Source organism: Botryllus schlosseri, chromosome 10, assembly GCF_051294905.1.
Source record: "Botryllus schlosseri isolate E-star chromosome 10, Bs_hap1, whole genome shotgun sequence".
Classification (NCBI taxonomy): Eukaryota; Metazoa; Chordata; class Ascidiacea; order Stolidobranchia; family Styelidae; genus Botryllus; species Botryllus schlosseri.
The window spans coordinates 4,204,003-4,222,519 of record NC_137245.1 but is presented as its reverse complement, the minus strand read 5'-3'; the positions used below and the strand labels follow the sequence as shown (position 1 = coordinate 4,222,519).

Sequence of the window (18,517 nt, the reverse complement as noted above, 5' to 3'; positions counted from 1 at the left end):
TGGAATGCCTTCCAAAGATTTTTGTCCAAGAATTTTCCTGCATATATGGAAAGGATTCATTGGTTTATAACGTTCACAGCCTAATCCATCTTGTTGCCGATGCGAAGCGCTATGGGTCATTACATAATATATCCTGCCTTCCTTTTGAATCCATGCTTGGAAAGTTGAAGGGCTTGGTTCGGAGCTCGCGCAATCCAATTGCCCAAATTCTTCGTAGAATTAATGAGAAAGAAAACTCTGAGAGGGAATGTGGGCCTGGGCATGATGAAGCATTGAGAGGGAATGTGGGCCTGGGCATGATGAAGCATTGACTCATCAGTTTTGTCAAAAGTACTATTATGGACCCAAATCTCAGGGCCACAGATAATTCCGTCGGTTTCGATCTGATGCTCTGTCCTTTTCCTTGAATGAAGGGGACAATTGTGTGAATATCCATAACAAAATATTAATGATTCAGAATATTTTGCAAAATTCCTCTGGAGGCTCCAGTGTTTTAGTAGTATATCAAATATTTCGGCATTCTGAGAAATTCTCCGACCGTCCGTTTGATTCAACCTTGCTTGGGATTAAACGAGTAAACCATTTATCGTCAAATCTGCATACCGCGAGTATAACAGATATCAGTTACAAGCTGGCAGTGGTGCCACTCCTAGTGTTTTTTCGGTCGTCCTAGTGTTCTAGTGTTTTTTTTTTTGCAAAATTTTGCTAATGTAGTGTTTTTCTGCAATTGTGCGAACAATGAATATTCTAACGTTAGACTACTAAATTATACGCTAAATTTATTGCTGATAAGGCGATTTAGTGTTTCTGACTGTGTTTGTTTTCAATATTTCTATGTGGTGGTGCTGTTTGTTTTCAATATTTCTATGTGGTGGTGCAGTAACAAGCAATTAGCGATTTCGTTCTGATACTCATGGTTTCTTGTTGAACTCAGTCTGCAGATTCGGGCATGATTTTCATTTGCCGTGGACAGCACACTTTAGTGTATTGAATCCGTTAACTGCCTTATCAACACAAAGAATAGTAAAATTATTCATTCCTCTAGCTGTGCAATTTCCGTCTGTGATATAATTTGATAAAGTTGATGATTCGTCGGAAGAATGAGCTGCTTTGGCAAAATCGCAAAATGAGCTGCAGATTATCAGTCAATGCCCTCCAACAAAATTTTTGCAAAAATTGAAATCTGTGCACAATGAATCAAAATTTACTGGGGAACCTCATGACGAATCTTTTGGCATTGCCACCAGTGGCGGCTCGTCCTATAGGGCAACTGGGGCATTGCCCCACCTAAAATTCTGTTCAAAAACAATTGTTTACCATTAAAAGACGCACAACAATCTATATATACCGAAATCACAGCGAAAATCTCATTCTTCTTGTCCTTTCGCTTGTAACTACCGTTATATAGCGAAGTCTCTGCGAAAATCGAATTCTCTTCTGTGTTTTCGCTTTGCGAATGCCTAGCCGGGGCATGCCCCGGTAGCGCTCATAACAAGCTTTCACTGCCTATTCTCTCAAAGCCGCGCACAATAAAGAGACGGTGATTTACTCTCTCCTATTAATAAATTACCGAGCAACCGGGGCAAAATAGCTCTGTGCCCCTAAGGTGTGATGTAACAATCGTATCTATATCTGAACTCGGTTACCGTCATATGCGTTTAGTCGACCTTTGCTGGTATGGGTCGATTTTGATGGTGTTTCACACCATGATAATTCTTGAAACTTGGTATGTCATGTCGTGATGGTGGTATTTAACACTGCCCCAAGTTTCAGGGTTTCTACTCGAAGTTTAGGGTAGTAATTCCGTTTCCGAAGTTGAGTGTATGCTGATCCGTCATGTATCGCAAACAGATTTTACTCGAAAGTCGGTATTTTTATCCATTGATTTTGACGATGTTCCATACCGAGATCGGTCATGAGATTTGGCACGGTAAGTCTTAATGTTAGTATCGAACGCTGTACCAAGTTTTAAGTTTGTCCCTGAACTATGTTAGTGGTCATTTCGTTTCCTGAGTCGAGTGAGAGCTGACTCGCCATTTATCGCTAATAGATTTTACGAAAAAGCCGGCGTATCTGTGCTAACGTTAACTGTGTTTCATACTGAGATATGTGATGAGGATATCATGGGTATCATGAAACAGTTTACTAACATTCTCGGTTTGCATTCAAAAATTTACTTATATATTATATTCTCCAATGTCAATTTAACCGTGAAATTGTGGCCTACAAGCCATTTGCTTACAACCCTCTGTCAAGCGCGATAGGCCGATACGTTGGCGGCTAACAGCTGATCACTTGATCAGTCTATTCCTCAGTGATTTTTACGCAAAATTCGGTGTTGGTCTGTTCGTATTAACTTTGACAGTGTACCATACCATGAGGCTACTTCTCGATGATGTCATGTAACAGTGTACTAAGTTTACGGCTTTCATCCACCTATTTATTCGGTAATATATTTTCCAAAGGCGATTCCGCAGCAGACCTATAGACAGTAATAAAGCCGTATGCGTCGTGTTACAGTCTCCAGTTTCAAGGCCAAAATCTCCTATGCTGTACCGAGACCGAATTTCCGAGGCTGCTATTCTTAGTTCTTCAGCAGAATGATGTTTTGGATTCAATATGACAGGCGCAATCTATGAGATAACAATTGCGTATGTGTCCGAACTCGTTGACCTTTCCAGTTTGGCTCGAGTTATCGTTATAGTCATTTCCATTTCTGCAGATAATAAGTCAGGTCAAGTGCGAACATGAACCGTGTTGAATTTTTGTTCCATACGCCGTTTACGCAGTTACCACACTTCAAGTCACAGCTCACCGGCAGACCTCTCGTGGCACATACGTTAAAAAGTCGCTTGCAGCTCTTGCCCCACCACCCTATATTGTCACTTGTCACGAGCCGCCACTGATTGCCACATTCCACTGCATTCGTGGAAATGAAGTGTGTTGTAGCGAGCTGTTGAAAAATCACTTTTTTCCTGAATCTTCATGGCTACGTGACGTATTCGTTAGGTTCCCTTAAAAAAACGACGTATACCAAATTCGAATTCATTCTAACCGATTATCGCGGATTTCGTTGAGTTTGAAAATTTTGCATTTGCTCAAAAAAAATTTTCAAATTTTTCTTCCAACCCCGTGAAATTGTCGCACTGTCTTCAAAAGCGACACAAAACAAATTTGACTCAATTCCAAGCCGTAGAAGCGGCGTTATTTGAGTTTTTCGATGATAATTCTTGGATTATCAACCGATCAAGGATAATTCCATAATTATCAAAGAAAAACTCAAATACCTCCGCTTCTACTAGTTGGAATTGACTCGAATTTGTTTTGCATCGTTATTGAAGACAGTGCGACAATATTTGATTTTTTCGTGCTTTTGAATTCGTGTCAATAATTTTCGTTGAATAATCATGCAGTATATCATGCGTATGTATGAAATTCATGTGTGGAACACTACTCAGCTATGGATTATTACTTTGGTCATAATGATTACTTGGCAACGGGAAATTTTCCCTGCAATTTACAAATCTAGTGTTTTTTTCGCCAATCTAGTGTTTTTTCGCGATATAATCTTGTGTTTTTCCAGGAACTTAGAGTGGCAACACTGTAAGCTGGTAGTTTTGCCTGATGCAAATGATGTCAATGATGCGTACGTGGTTTTCCCTTTGATTCATCAATCCATATGATATGTGTGCGCTGAAAGTATTTAAAAAATCTGATCTTCAGTTATAGGCCTAATCATTTCTTGCCACATGGTAGTGTCGTACCCACCTGATATATAGGTTTTATCTGTGACAGTATGTATATTGTATACAAATTGAGAACATGCATCTAGTTGTTTTTGACAGATCCATAATCGTAATGTCGAAGAAAGTATATTGTGTGGTTGAATTCCTAGACAGCAAGGACAAGGTGTCGGCAGCTGTCGTGCCAAAGACATGGCTTGGAAAAAATGGCCGATGCTCCTGGCCCTCGAAAATGTCATCTAACAAAATTGACAAGTTGCTGAAAAAGTTCAGAGAACCTGAAAAAACCTGGGCATTGCAGGCCGTTAAAATTTTAGCCGAAACTAGTATGTTCCGTCCGCGAAGCAGACGGATTGCGAGCTTTCGGAATCTGCTGGAGCACTTCCAGCTAAACGGAAGTAAAGCAAAATACTCTTAAAAGTAGTTCTGTATGGAATAGAACTTCAAAATATGACTAATGATAACACAGGTCTACAAATTTCAAACAAACAAAAAAATGGTGGCTGAAAAGAAACCGTGACCGCAGGCAAAATTCGGTATGTGTAGTGCGTAGAAAGCCAAGAAATTGAAACCGTAAGAAAAGCAACCAATCCCGTTCAAAGAGTAGTGACTAACAAGCTTGAAAGGAAGAGGTCGCCATCTTGCAATGTAAAGACGAGGCCGTTACTGCCGTAGACCAGTTTCATCCTGTTAGGAGATTAACCTACTCCACGTACGATTTGGAAAAGTGGATACACATACCGCAAAACGAGGCGACCTTTGCAAGTACACTGAGCAAGAACTCCTAGCTACTACTGTCTCATTTTACTTCCTTGGTGCCAGAAACATTACGAAAAACTGCTACGGATGAGGCTCTCGGTGTGAAAAACACTACTCGCCAGGAGTTCTGACTGAAGCGGACAACGTATCGATCTGCAGAGCATCAGCTCGCAAACTGCAAAACGTAGCATCTGGATCAACGAGAGCGATCAATCATGTAATTAGGGATTCACGGGGTAGTACGCAACAATCCAAACTGTTTTATTGTTAGTATGTTTGGCTGTGTAGATTGTAGAAGCTCGGATTCAGAACCACTTAGGAAAATATCGCAGTATTATAAGCGTCAAAGGTTCGTGCAAGGCGATGTGCTGCGGGAGTAGTACAGCTTTTCGACACGTTAGCTGATGAGACCTATTTTGGACACCAGGACCGAAGCAGCACTTCGTCAGCCCCACACAACTTTGGGCTTTTGGGCCCCCATAGGGTGATAAACCAAACTTCTGGGGGGCTGCTCCGCACACCCCACATCATGCTAAGTTTTTTCCGCTACTTATCAGCGAGATTTGTTGTGCTGTTTGGCGAGTCATCGTAGTTCCTCTAAACGCGCTTACAGCGAAAACCTTTCTGTAGTTCATGATTGAATCGGTCAATAGAATCGGAAATTGAATATAATTATATTGCTATCAATTGTTATCCTGTCTCTGTCAGAATGCCATGACACGAACATTTGGTGCCAGTCATTTAGGCGTCTATGGGCATATCCATACGTGTATAATATATATATATCGAAGTTTTCGGTCAGCATAAGGGCTCTGACACACTTATTAGAGTCGCACATTAAATGGTCTGCTAGGGATGTCTTGTTGCGTCGTGGTGCGGTAATGGCTGACATCGCATTGCTAATTTCTATATATCACGCGTACTTCGAAAGAATTGAAGTTTTTTTGAAGTCAATAATTTACGTCAGGGTTGTAATGACTCGAATCGCGATTTCTCTCTGACTCGAATTGACTCGAGTCATTTTCTCAGAATACTGAAATGAAATGACTCGACTCGAACCAAGTCATATGACTCGAAACTCAGACGCTCAAGACCGACATTTCATTGTAATTTCGAAGACTATCGGTGCTGGTACTTGAAATTGCGACCAGAAACTGCTGAAAGTGAGTAAAATCAAAGCGAATCATTCGATATCATCAAACAGAGTTATGAAAAGTGGGTTGAACAAGACTTTCAACTGGAAACTGAGCAGTCAACACAATGACTTGGACTCAAGCACAATGACTTGGACTCAAGTCATATTACCATCACTCAGACTCGACCCTCTGCTCGCTGACTTGGGACTCCGACTTGACTCGGCGGTGAATTGAAAATGACTCGACTGGACTCGAGTCAAAACTGTAAAAGAAAAATTGACTTGTGACTCTGAAACTCGTGACTTGGTTACAACCCTGATTTACGTTAATTCACGAAATAATTTTCGGCCCCTTTGAGATCACCCCTCCCCCCGATTGAGGTGCGGAAGTTACAGTCCTGAAGGAGACTGACTATACCAGCAAACGTTGAATTTTCGACTAGTTGGTAATGCGGCTCGAATTAGTCATGACGATACCTATAATCTTGCATCTGATGACACTTTTTTCAATATCAAGGCGTTTGCAGCTAATTTTATGAAAAAGCACCTAGTGGTCAAACCAAAACAACGCTGAACTACTGTGTGACAAGTCGATACCGGCAATGCTATTACCGAGAACGTACATTACCGATAAAATAATGATTAATTTTCACGAATACTGGAGCAGGATGATTATAGCAATGAAATGAAGAAAGTCGGTCAGGCATATTATTTTTCCGAACAGACTTGTATACTTTTCCTAACAGACTTGTATAAAATACCTATCTAATTAGTTGACGGTCAATTAGTTCTAGTTGCTCTAGCTAGATACAGGAAGGAGCGCATTACGAAAATCCGGATTTTGAAAAGTAAGTAATTCTAGTAGCGTAATATGAAAATCTAGATCTAATTCAAACTTCCAACCGGCCAGTTACCTCGTAAAAAGGAAATAAGTACGTTACACTAAGCGAAAATTTGAAGCAACTCTGTGAAGAAACGTGTGTAGCGTACCGCTCCCTGGCCACGACGGCAGAGTACGCTATACTTTTAGTGACCCCGATATGATCTCACTAGACGACGTGTGATATCGCCAGCTGATTTGTAGTAGCTGACGTGATAGCCGACTTGATCCCATTCTCAGTTGCGTTTAGAATGTCTACTCAACGACGACGACCAGCGCCAGCCCAGCCCAGCCCAGCACCAGCCCAGCGTATTTCCATGGCACCATGACGATGCCGCCACCGGTGGTCAATTTCTGGTCTCTGTCGCCTTTTGTTTCGGTCGAATCCGGATTTTCCAGTTATGGAGTTACTGACTCTACGTCGAAGTACTTTCATGTTCTGAGATGTTTGGGCGGCAACCACCTTGAATTGATTCGTTTAAAGTCGCCAGACTAAGAAGACGACGACGACTGCTACGAAGTATTGCGAGATCTTCTGATGCGTGAGTACGCCATTCCCTTACGAGACCGTGTTAAGAGACATTATAGTGATCGCTGTAGAGATTTAAAACCCTCGGAACATACAAGGAAATTACGATATGTAATGGGGGCTGTCGGACTGTTGCGACTGTTCATCATATTGCCCTCATATTCTCGTCACATATAGACGACATTGATGAGCATTGGACGGACTCAGATAGGGTTCAGGGCGGATTTTGAACAATTTTGAGACGATCAGATTTGGGTATTTTCGGATATAGTTCTGACCAGACGGGAATTTTGATTTCAAGCCAAAAGAAAAAAATCGTCCACTCATTAACAACCAAACACGGATAGTAACCACCACGTTCGAATAGAACTGGTAGGACTCCTAAAGTCCTGTGAAAGATCCAAGCAAATATAAATCAGCTAACCCTAACCTTAGCCTTTATAAAGACTACTCTGCTCAGATGTAGGCCTACCATTAGGATTTTTCGGATTGTGGAGGGCATTATGCGGATTCGCATCAATTTTTGGTTGAGATTGTTCGGATTCGGACGGATAGTTGCTCGGAGACTCGAGCTGTCGGACTGATTCGGATACTCAGAATCAATATCCGCTCATCACCGGTAGACGGATACCGTGGAACAGCTTGCCCTACGAGCTGATAGTACATACACTCGTGCGCCTCCTCATGTGGTTTCCAATCATGACAGTTATCCCCAAACTAATCAATTGGATGAATTGCCACGATCTGTTCAATCGTTAGCTAGAGAGGTCAATGAATTGAAGGCGTCTTCGGCACGACATCTGGAGGACAAAGATCGGACAAATTCAATCGTCGTGCCGCTCCTCGCCCTGTACCGTTTAGGGATGATCGACCAGCTTTTCGAACGCTGTCAAACCGTCAAGAGACAAGTGGTGAGGTAACTCGATTTGCTGATCCGCGTGGTCCAAATCAGTTGTGCTTTTATCATGATAAATTAGGTGATTGATCTCAAAACTGCGGTCCACCCTGTTTCTACTCTTCGAATCGCCCTTTTTGAGACTGCGGCCTCGTGAGGGATCGCAACAATTTTCAACAGTAAACTCCGAATGTCAAAACCCTTTGTTGCATGTGCGAGATGCAATTTCAGAGCAGATTTTCCTGGTCGATACAGGAGCATCCATATTTGTGCTACCGACTTCGAGCAACGTTTTCAAGGGTAAACCAGGACCTAATCTGTACGCTACTAATATATCGAAAATCGCGACGTTTCGAACGTTTCATCTACGGATGGAGTTCTGCGATAGACACAAGTATGGATTTCGATTCTATATTGCCATGTTGTGGGCTGATTTAAACCCTTTCTAATCGGCCGGCCTACTATCCAAAATTTTACTGCATCCACAAAAAAGACGATAAATGGAACCACATGGTTTAACTTAAATCGACGCCCAATATATTGCCGTAAACGCGATTTCCCTCGTCCTTGATTTGTGGAGCAATGGTCTGACTGATACTGTTTCAGGAGGTTTTTCCTGGCTGGAAGTGTAATTAAGCAGTTCGAGGGTTAAAATTCATAGCGCCTGATCACCATAAGCCGTAGGCAGATCTTCTGTCGAGTTACAACCACATTACCGTTCCGCAGAATGCAGCAGTACAAGCTATCACGGTACTGTACATCGTATTATTACTACCGACTGTCTCTCACTCGTTCTCGCCCATTGCCGCCCCATTTCATACAGAAGGTGGATCGAATGCAAGGGACATTGAAATCTGGTGTCATAATTCGCTCAAAATCGCCTTTCGTACCAAAGGCGCTAGCTGCTAGTTGATATCAGAATCTGTGTCGACCATCGGAAATTAACCAATCAAACGGTCCAAGATCGCTGGCCTGTCCCATCATTTCTGCGTGATTTTACCAATGAACTGTTGAACTGTAATGTTTTTTAGTAAAGTTGACTCAGCGAGGCCGTATCATCAAATTCCTCTTCATCCGGACGATCACGAGAAGGCTGCTTCAATTTGTCCCGAAGGACTATTTCAGCCAACGACGATGATGTTCAGCTTGACCAACGCTTGCAGTACTTTTAGCAGTTTTATACCCGAAGTGACTGAACGACTGGCCAATATTTTAGTGTTTTAGACATTTTAATTGCGACTCACACTGAGGAAGAGCACATGGCAACACTGACGGAATTGTTTTCAAGCTTTCTTAAGTTCGGACTTGTCATAAATGTCGTAACTGCAGTTTCGGTAAGAAAGAAGGGGAATTAGTTCCCTACCATCAAAGGTTGAAGTAATCTCGAACTATCCTTGCCCCGAAAATCTGAAACAACTACGTTCATTCCTTGGACTATGTCGCTATTACCGCCGTTTTATTATAAAACTATGCCGAGATTTTGAAGCCACTGTATGACGTGACCAATGCAGCATCGAATAAACGTGATCGTGTCAAATGGAGAGATAGTGTGAACACAGCGTTCGAACGTATCAAGACCGAACTGCCTGATAGTCATATTTGCCCACCCGATTTACGATAGGCAACTGTCACTTGGGGTAGATGCTAATCGGGTCGGCATTGGAGTTGTTTTGCAACAAAAACGTGATGATTCGTGGTTCTTCTTAGAATTATTCTCGAAAACATTAGGTTTAATTGTTGGCTACGATGTTCTGTAAAGGAAGATCTCGGTTATACACCAGAAGAAATTGTGTATGGCACTTCCCTTCGATTACCCGGTAAATTAGTCAATCCCTCTTCCAGTGGTAAGAACACTGCTGCTGATTTCAAGTACGTTGGGGAATTAACTCTTTCAGACCCGACCCACTCTACAGAGTGGGCGACATGAAGTTCGCAGTGGTATAATCCGTGGCTGCAACGCCCATGGGTCGCGGGTTCGAGTCCGACAGAGGTCGACTTCAGAATTCCTATACCTAAGTGTTGGAGATTTTTATAGGCTCCTCCTCACCACATCATCCCCATAAGCGGTGTCTTATCAAAAGCCTAGATGTAGGCCGTACTATAAGTCGGCAGTTACGGAATAAATATGAAGACTATCGGCCTGGTGTGAATGAGCATAGTAGTCGACACACACTTTGAAAATCACAACAAACAAACAGGAAGTTCACGATAAGGACGACCGCCTATTGCGGATTAGGTGTAAAAGATCCTCTAACATTTTCTTTCAATAATGATATTGAAAACTTTCGATTAAAAACCGTCGCGTCGCATATTAAGTCACCTGCACACTGACTTCGCGACGCAACATCGCGAGTTGCGAGTCGTAAGTCGCGAGACCATGCACAGTTGCACACTGGTCCCGGCACTGCCGACTACAACTCTTGCGCATTCTGTCTCAAGGCTCGAAATGGATACACATTGCACAGCTCCTGATAGATCGCAAAATTAATATTTCGATGGGTACATGGTTTTATCAATGAATAAGGTGACACGTCTTATATCAGGGGTCGCCAACTCAAAATGGGTCGTGGGCCACTTTTCAAATTTCGTAGCGGCCGCGGGCCGCAAGTATTCAATATCGATTAAACTACGCAACAGCGTTTTAAAACTCAACGCCGTCCTACCTAACTAACATAGACAATGGGCATAGTGACCACAAAAGAAGTGCAAGTGCAAACGTGAAGTTGCTTGTTGGAAGACACGGGTCACGTTCTCTAATATTTTCGAATATAGTTGAACTCGTTTCTGTAAATTCGGCGCAAGAAATCAAGTGACCATAAATCGTGTAAAGGGGTAAGAAAAATTCCAAGTAAAATAAATCCGCAGTGAAATATTCTACTTTATGGTTATATTCCGTACTAAGATCTACGAAAACGTGCCTGGCTCCTGGCTACGTCAATAGCTAGCAGATGGCTTATTGTTATCGATTTTGACACGTAGTAATATAAGTTCTATTTTTACCGTTACCTAATCTGGTTTACTCCAATAGGATGGCGAAAAAAGGCCCGCGCAATGGTTCGTAAATTTCATGTGGCCATTTGGCTGAAAAGGTTGGCCCCCCCTGCTATAGAGCAAGTGCTTTTTTTGCTAAGGAGGTATCAAATAGGTGCCATATCTGATTTTGATGACTAATCAATACAGAGCCAATCACGGCTTATGAAAATTAATAGGCATGAAAGTCAGAGATTTTATAATCTTGGGTCAAAAATTGCATTATCAATTCTCAATGAATTGACATCATCACTGCCAATACCTCATGAATGCTGTGTATTTGTGTCACGCGTTCCGCTTCAAAACTGACTGTCCACTCTTCATTCGCCATATTGAAGCAAATGACAGGGTGTCCATACTTCGGCGTCTGTTAATATAACAAAAAAGAATCAGGTCAAACATACACACAAACATACATATCGACTAGACTAGCCTATATAGCAGTGGTCGGGAACCTTTTTTGTCCGAGGAGCCATATATGTCCCTATTTTTTCCATCTCAACTCTCAAAGAGCCATACATACCAATCACCTGTTACGTCACAAATGAAAATTCATGACGTCATGGTAACACTAATTCGAGCTCGCTGCATGGGATTCCTCCTGTGCGCCATATTTCTACAGTAAAATCTGATATTTATTGTTCGGAAATAAAGGTCGAAACGAGACGTATAGAACAGACGGGCCAAGCCTCACCCTTGATAACGCAATTCATATGTAGCTTCGAAATGGGCGGCGCCCTGGCTGCTATGCTCTTTGATTATTCAACGTAGTGTGAAATTCAAGATTTCAAGTCAGGTACATAATATTCACGTGTGATATTGGCCGCCGGCGTGACAGTAACTTAAATTTGATGATTTTAAAAGAGGGGGTCCGAGCCCCTAAACCTGAAGCCGACATTGTCTTTACCCCTCAAAGTGATGTTTGTACTGCCACGAGAATAATTATTTTGGTCGTGATTAAAATTTTATAACAACTCGTTGCAATATTGATCAATTCAATACAAAAATCAATATTTCGCAAAGAGCCATATCTTATACCCCAAAGAGCCATATATGGGTCGTGAGCCATATGTTCCCGACTACTGCAACATAGTAATCAGCTTATGAAATATAGGGTATGATCAGGCTTGGGCCGGCATTGCTTTTTTCAGACACAATATGAATATAGTGTTGACGCAAAAAGTTGTCGTATCGCTCACCATAAGTAGACCTGCCAAACGACAAAAGTAATGGTATAGCCCCAATTTCCAGCCAAAATACATATATGCTGATTCGGCAGCCAGGTGAAAGTGGAGACCTATTTTAATCATCAACATTGAACTTATTCCAATGGTTTCATTGCGGCAGTATAATGCCAATGGTGATTCATTCCCATACAAATTTGTTCTTAGGTTTTACCGATCCGCAAGGTCAAAACGTTGCGAAACACTTCTCTAAATTATAAACCATCAGAATCAAATGTAAAACTTGCAAAATAAAAACAAAGATTATTTGACACGTACCTGATCAACATATCTTTCATGCAGAATGGTAGGTATAGAAACAATCCAGTCTAGATTTGGAGATGCTGTAACACAATCACAAAATATATTATTGAGTCAAAGTTTATCACTTAATGCATGCAGATGAACATTAACTTATTACAAGATACAGCATATCAAAGAGAAGTGCATCGACGTGTCATTTCTTAAGCACGTAATTCTTTAGATCAAAAACGGTGCACGTATTTAGGCATGGCCTGATTTTGATTGCCATGCAATTGCAGCATGACTAATGAACACTATATATCATGAGAGGCAATTAATAGATTGAGATTAACTACTTGGTACAAATATTTGAAGATATCACGGCTTCTGTCAAAATCAACAGCTTTATTGGAACAAATACATAGATAGCAGAAAGAGAAGAACATACCCATAAGATTTCAGCATTTTGTAACCTCGGGATATCAATGTCCGCTTCATTCTATCAACCATGGTAGGAGAATCAGGATATTTCGAACCGATTCCGCGTTGATCACGCTCATTTCGTCTTCAGGTACATAAGTCAAAACAGCTTTCTGCAAAGCAAAGCAGCCAAATTTTGAAATATGCACTGAACCAGAATGAAAATTTCAGGAGATTAAATGTGTGGAACCGAAAATCAAACATTTTTGCAACAGGGGAAGCAGCAAAAACAAAGCAAACTCCATACAATATACATTTATTTAGGCAGGGGCAGCTAGTGTGAAATGGATATAGTTTCAATAATATTTCAGCTACAATTTCTTTTAAGTGGCTTTCTATCCTGAATAGCTGATGTGGATGAAATTTTTGTACTGATTAATTTGAGACCACATCATATTTAGAGAGCAGTGCCCCTTCAACTCAAACTGTACCACAGGCACAAACCATTATTTCTAATGATGGTAAGTTTGAAAGCATCACTCCTAGCTAGAGCATGTCCGGATGAAGATGTTTTTTTCTTCTGGCTGTCCGCCAACATATTTTTTGCACAAATAATTTCAATACAATTTCAATTTATGTTTTATAATTTTATCGCGCGCACTCGCATTGATACACATGAAATATACAAACACATTAATGCCCACACTCTCATGGAGAGACAATGAAATTTACATTATCAACGTCTGTGGTGACTACTATGGCTCGAGCAGATATAATTTATAGCCTTTACGGTGACTTGGTAAACCAGTCTAATTTTCATGAATCATGATAGTGATAGTCAGCCTGCCAGACGCCCAATCGCGGACACCAATTCCATACTGGATAAACTAGCATGGTTTCATACTAGAAAATTACATTGGATCGCAGTAACTTGTTTGTAATCAACTATAATTCAACCAAACAAGTCTGACTCAATGACTATAGAATCATTGACTCTAACTCAAGCAGGTGAATTTGATAAGGCAAATTAGAAGCATGCAAAATACAGTTATGAGTGCATTGTCGTCTCACCTTCCCTTTTTTCAGGTCTCGTAATCTCCAACATGGCGTCCGACCGTCAGAAACAATCGAGCAAATACCGTATATATATATGTCAGCGAGAATAGAATGCGTTCATACCGCATCCCTTAACAGCATGCAACTGACTCATATTCTAAAACGTACAACCATTGTTCCGTACAGTGACAATAAGGGAATTCGTCTCATAGTAAAACTGCAAGACATATTCGCAATCTTTCCACTTCGATCTTTCAGCTTGGCCCGCATTCCGCTTCGCGTTTTCGAGCCTCGGTTGGTGAGTCACTAAAGCGTAACCGAGCCTGCTGATCAATCAGCATGAGATATTAGTATCTTCGCTTTGTGTGCGTGCCACTTCCTACATTCACTGAATGAATATTATACCTATCATTATTGAGTTCAGACTAGAAATTGATCGAATATGATGGTAAGATGTAAGTCGAGCCATTAGCTCATCTTTGTTTATAAAACTCGGTGGTTGAAAGGGCTTTGCCGCCTAAATTTGGTTCCCGCGAAAACACAGCTGACTTCGTGGGATCGCCGCGCAAATAACTGAGGCGTTGCAATACGGTAATTTGGAATATTATTATCTCGATACCGTGAACAACGATATTCCAATTTTAGATCAAACTTTATACGATAGCTCGGTATCGCCTTAAATTCCATCATATAAGTTCGTCTATCTATCTTATTGTGAGTTAAAAAAAATTGCGATTTCCTGCTACAAGCTCACTGCTAAATTCTGAAAAGAACAAGCAACAAACTATTATATCTTCATTTTACTCATTCAATTCCGCTTTAATGATGCTGATTTGCACGGCTGACCAATAAATATACTTTCACTCCCGCTCTCTGTATTGATAAATGGTAAGTCTGCTAGTCCGTCCGGTCGGCCGTCCGATATGTTGATTTAACCAGCAGCGACATTGAGCACATATGCATTCAATTTCGCGACATCAACGCCCCGCAAGCATCTCGCGCGAACATATACAGCGCAGGTGATTAGAATGATCATAGCGTAAACAGATATGTTTCCTCAGTTGATCAGAGGCGGGTCGCCGTTCCACGCCTTATCCAGGGTGGAAGGATGTAATATACTGTAATGCAGGGGTGGTAGCAACATTCCTACGCCTATTCCACCCTGAAAGGGGGAGGAACAAAGAGGTCCACCCCTGCATTACGGTGGATCATCCATATCCACTCCTATTCCACCCCAAAACCCACGCTTATTTTTTACAGTGTATTCGCTGACCCTCCACTCTCGTCACGGTCGCAAGGTGGGGCGTCTTTAAACCAGTGTTGGGATCAAGTCACTACCTTCGAGTCACGAGTCATTGCACATTTTGACTCGAGTCAAGTCAAGTCAATCGATTTTCGACGGTGACTCGGGTCAAGTCAAGTCACCCGATTTTTGGCGGTGACTCGAGTCAAGTCGAGTCAAGTCACGAGTCAAGTCACAATTCAAGTCAAGTTGCCTTTTCAAATCTTGGGGAATGATTACGTCATTGTATTTTGCTAGCGGTCTGAAATACAGATTAAGTGGTCATTGATTCTGAACCGACGAACGAATCTAGAGTTAAATATCGCCAATATATATGCAGAACTGTTAAACTACGTAAGTAATTGCATAGCCTCAGTTTATAGTTCCCAGCAGAATAGAGCATAGAGAAACGAATTGATAAGATGCAATACATTACCCGCTTATAAATTGATATGATACAATAGGCCAAGGGTTGAGAACTATATAAATTATATTCGAATTCTATTTCAATAAAACAAAGAGGTTTGGTGAAGGTAAGAACAGAAATTGACATTTTGACGTTAAATTATTTTGCTATGGTTTACGACAACGTAAGCTGTAAGCTTCGATCACTTCGTTTGCTGTCGAATTATTTGTGAGAGACCAATGGAGGCTCAGTAAAACGCACGATCATTGATGATTGCTCAATGCTCACTCCCACGGGTTACACGGGTTACTGCGCCACGACGCACCAGGACATATGATGTTATAGGCCATGTAACACGCGACTCCGAGAAGTGATAGGCCAACCTGGGCCGAAAAGGAATGCCCTTGTGCTGACCGAAAACTTCTATATATATATACTATACAATTATACATATGTTTAATTGTCCATATAGGCGCTCAATGGCTGGCGTCGAATGTTCCTGTGCTGGCGAGCTGAACCCTACAGGACAAATGCCATCCCGCAGGAAAAAATTATTTGCCAGTAAAGAAATACCAATTTGAAATCATGTGCGTCGTTTAGTTCGGTACGTTTTGGCGATTTCCATATCTTCTGACATAGCAGATATAGGATTATATAAATTTGTCGCGCTTCGCGCGTTTAGACGAAATACGATGACTCACCAAACAGTACATGAAATAGGGTATAGCTGATATGTAGCGACGAAAAGCCCTCTAGTTGAGGGGGGTCTGGTGTTTGGTTTATCACCATATGGGGGCCTAAGACACACGTTGTTGTTTTATTTTTTTTGGGGGGGGGTCTCACGAAGTGCTGTTACGGTTCTGATTGGAGACCTTTTTTTAGTCAACTCACGAAATGGAGACTTTTTTTAGTCGACTCACGAGAATTATGCTTTAAAAGTGGTCGAGTCGAAAAGTTGACCTTTTTTGTTATTAGTCAACTCGCCGCTGATCCCAGTTTGTATGCTCATTTTTCGGTTCCAAATATTAGGCGGGCGATAGCTTCAAAAGGGGGCGATGAGTCGAAAAAGGTTGGGAACGATTGTTCTAGGGTATTCTTGTAGTCGTTGCTTTTCGCGAAGAACCCGGCTTGATCACGTCGTGTATATAGTCACTAGTCAGACTGTTGAGAAACACGAACTTTTCGCCGAACTTTTCCCTGCAAAGAGAGAGCTAGTGGAAGGGGTATTCGTTTTTCGCCTGTACCATCGAGATGCTTTAATGACGAAAGATCACCTAGTCGACACCACCGTTTATTTCTCCGTGCTATCCGTGGAGACTGAGCGCCTAGCAGGATAGCCGGGGATACCAGTCTTCGAGTCTTTGGTCTGACCCGGCATAAACTTATGTCTCGTACTAAATCAAACACTGCTACACACATGTTCTTTGTGCCTAGTTAACATACCTGGATTTGTCTTTGGCAGACTGTTCCACAGGAAGCTGTTCAGGTGCCAACATGCTGCTCCTAGGAGTCGCTTGGGAGGAATCCTGTTTTCCAGCCAGTTAGTGCTGACCTAAGTGAGATCTCCGCTCATCAACTTTCGGCATGAGGTTATCGCTATATCCAACAGTAGGTAATACCTGTCACAGCCAAGTTTCGTGCAACATCCTCATCGTGAATATTATTATCGACATTGTCTTAGCAACCTTATTATCGTCGATTAATGTATCCCACTTGGTGCCCAATTAAGACTTCTACCCAACATTTTACCTAGTACCACCGTACTATATTCACTCTCGAACATCGTACATGTGGTCGCTACCCCAACTGGCTTGACAATAAAAACGTCCACGTAACGGTCTATATCAGGGGTGGCCAACCTTTTCGGGCAAATGGCCTCATGGAAGTGACGAACCATTACGCGGGCCACTAGCCGCGCAAGGCGCGTAAATATTTAAGTTTATAGGTCAGTAATATTGTTACTTGAATATATTGCGGGCTTGCTGTATATCGCTGGGATCAGTTAGCAAGGTCTGGACTATTCAGCGCCTGGACAAATCGATATCGAAAGCTTCAGTCCACATTCGTCAATCGTTCTGTGCATAGGTTTCATCGGGTGTTGGACGACACCTTCCCTCGTAATTGAGAATTTAGACTCGATCTAGTACATTAGGCGTTCTTTCATTTTCAGGGGGTGGTGACAATATTAAAAGCAAGAAATCGAGTAACAGCATATTGCGGGAAGCGTGATGAAAATTTTGACTTAAATCTACCGCGGAATATTCTGCTTTATTGTAATGTACGACGATCTACCAAAAACGTAACCGGCCCATGAATCTGCCAATGCGTCGGTACTGATATTTTAGTCGTGACATTCCAAGTTTTGCGGCCATACTAATCAAAATTTTGGTAGGCATTGCATGTTCACAATCTGGGCAATCGATTTTTTGATGATATTACTAATTTCGGAAATTACCTCGCGCGGGTCACTCAAAACCTTCTCGCGGGTCACGGGTTGGCCACTTCTGGTGCATACAGTGCAGCGCTTTGGAGCAGCCGTAAATTTAAACTGCTCCAGCTCCGGCTCCGGAGCTCTCTTCTATCACACATTAGCTCCGGCTCCAGCTCCGGAGCCGCATTATTACCACTGCTCCGGCTCCAGCTCCGGCTCCGGCTCTGAAATTATCGAATGGTCCTGTCGATATCAGGGGTGGCCTACCCGCGGGCCATATGTGGCCCGCGAGAGGGTTTTGCGTGGCCCGCGAGGTAATTTCCTATTATATTATCGAAAATGAATTGCTCAGATTGTGAACTTGCAATGCCAACCAAAAATTACAATTCTGGCTGCGACACTTGGGATGTTGATGACTAAAATATCGGTTTCGACGCATTGGCAGATCCAGGGTCCAGTCAAATTTTCAGTAAATCGTCGTATAT

General features: G+C 42.0%; 1 long non-coding RNA gene across 1 annotated transcript; it reads right to left on the bottom strand.

The window, feature by feature from the left end:
- Positions 1-10,982: 10,982 nt before the first annotated feature.
- Positions 10,983-14,236, bottom strand: LOC145447609 (uncharacterized). The gene is made up of 4 exons (XR_013917661.1): positions 13,929-14,236; positions 12,886-13,030; positions 12,474-12,538; positions 10,983-11,338 (listed from the first exon to the last, which is right to left on the bottom strand). It is a non-coding gene; the product is annotated as an uncharacterized LOC145447609 (long non-coding RNA).
- Between the last annotated feature and the right edge of the window lie 4,281 nt (positions 14,237-18,517).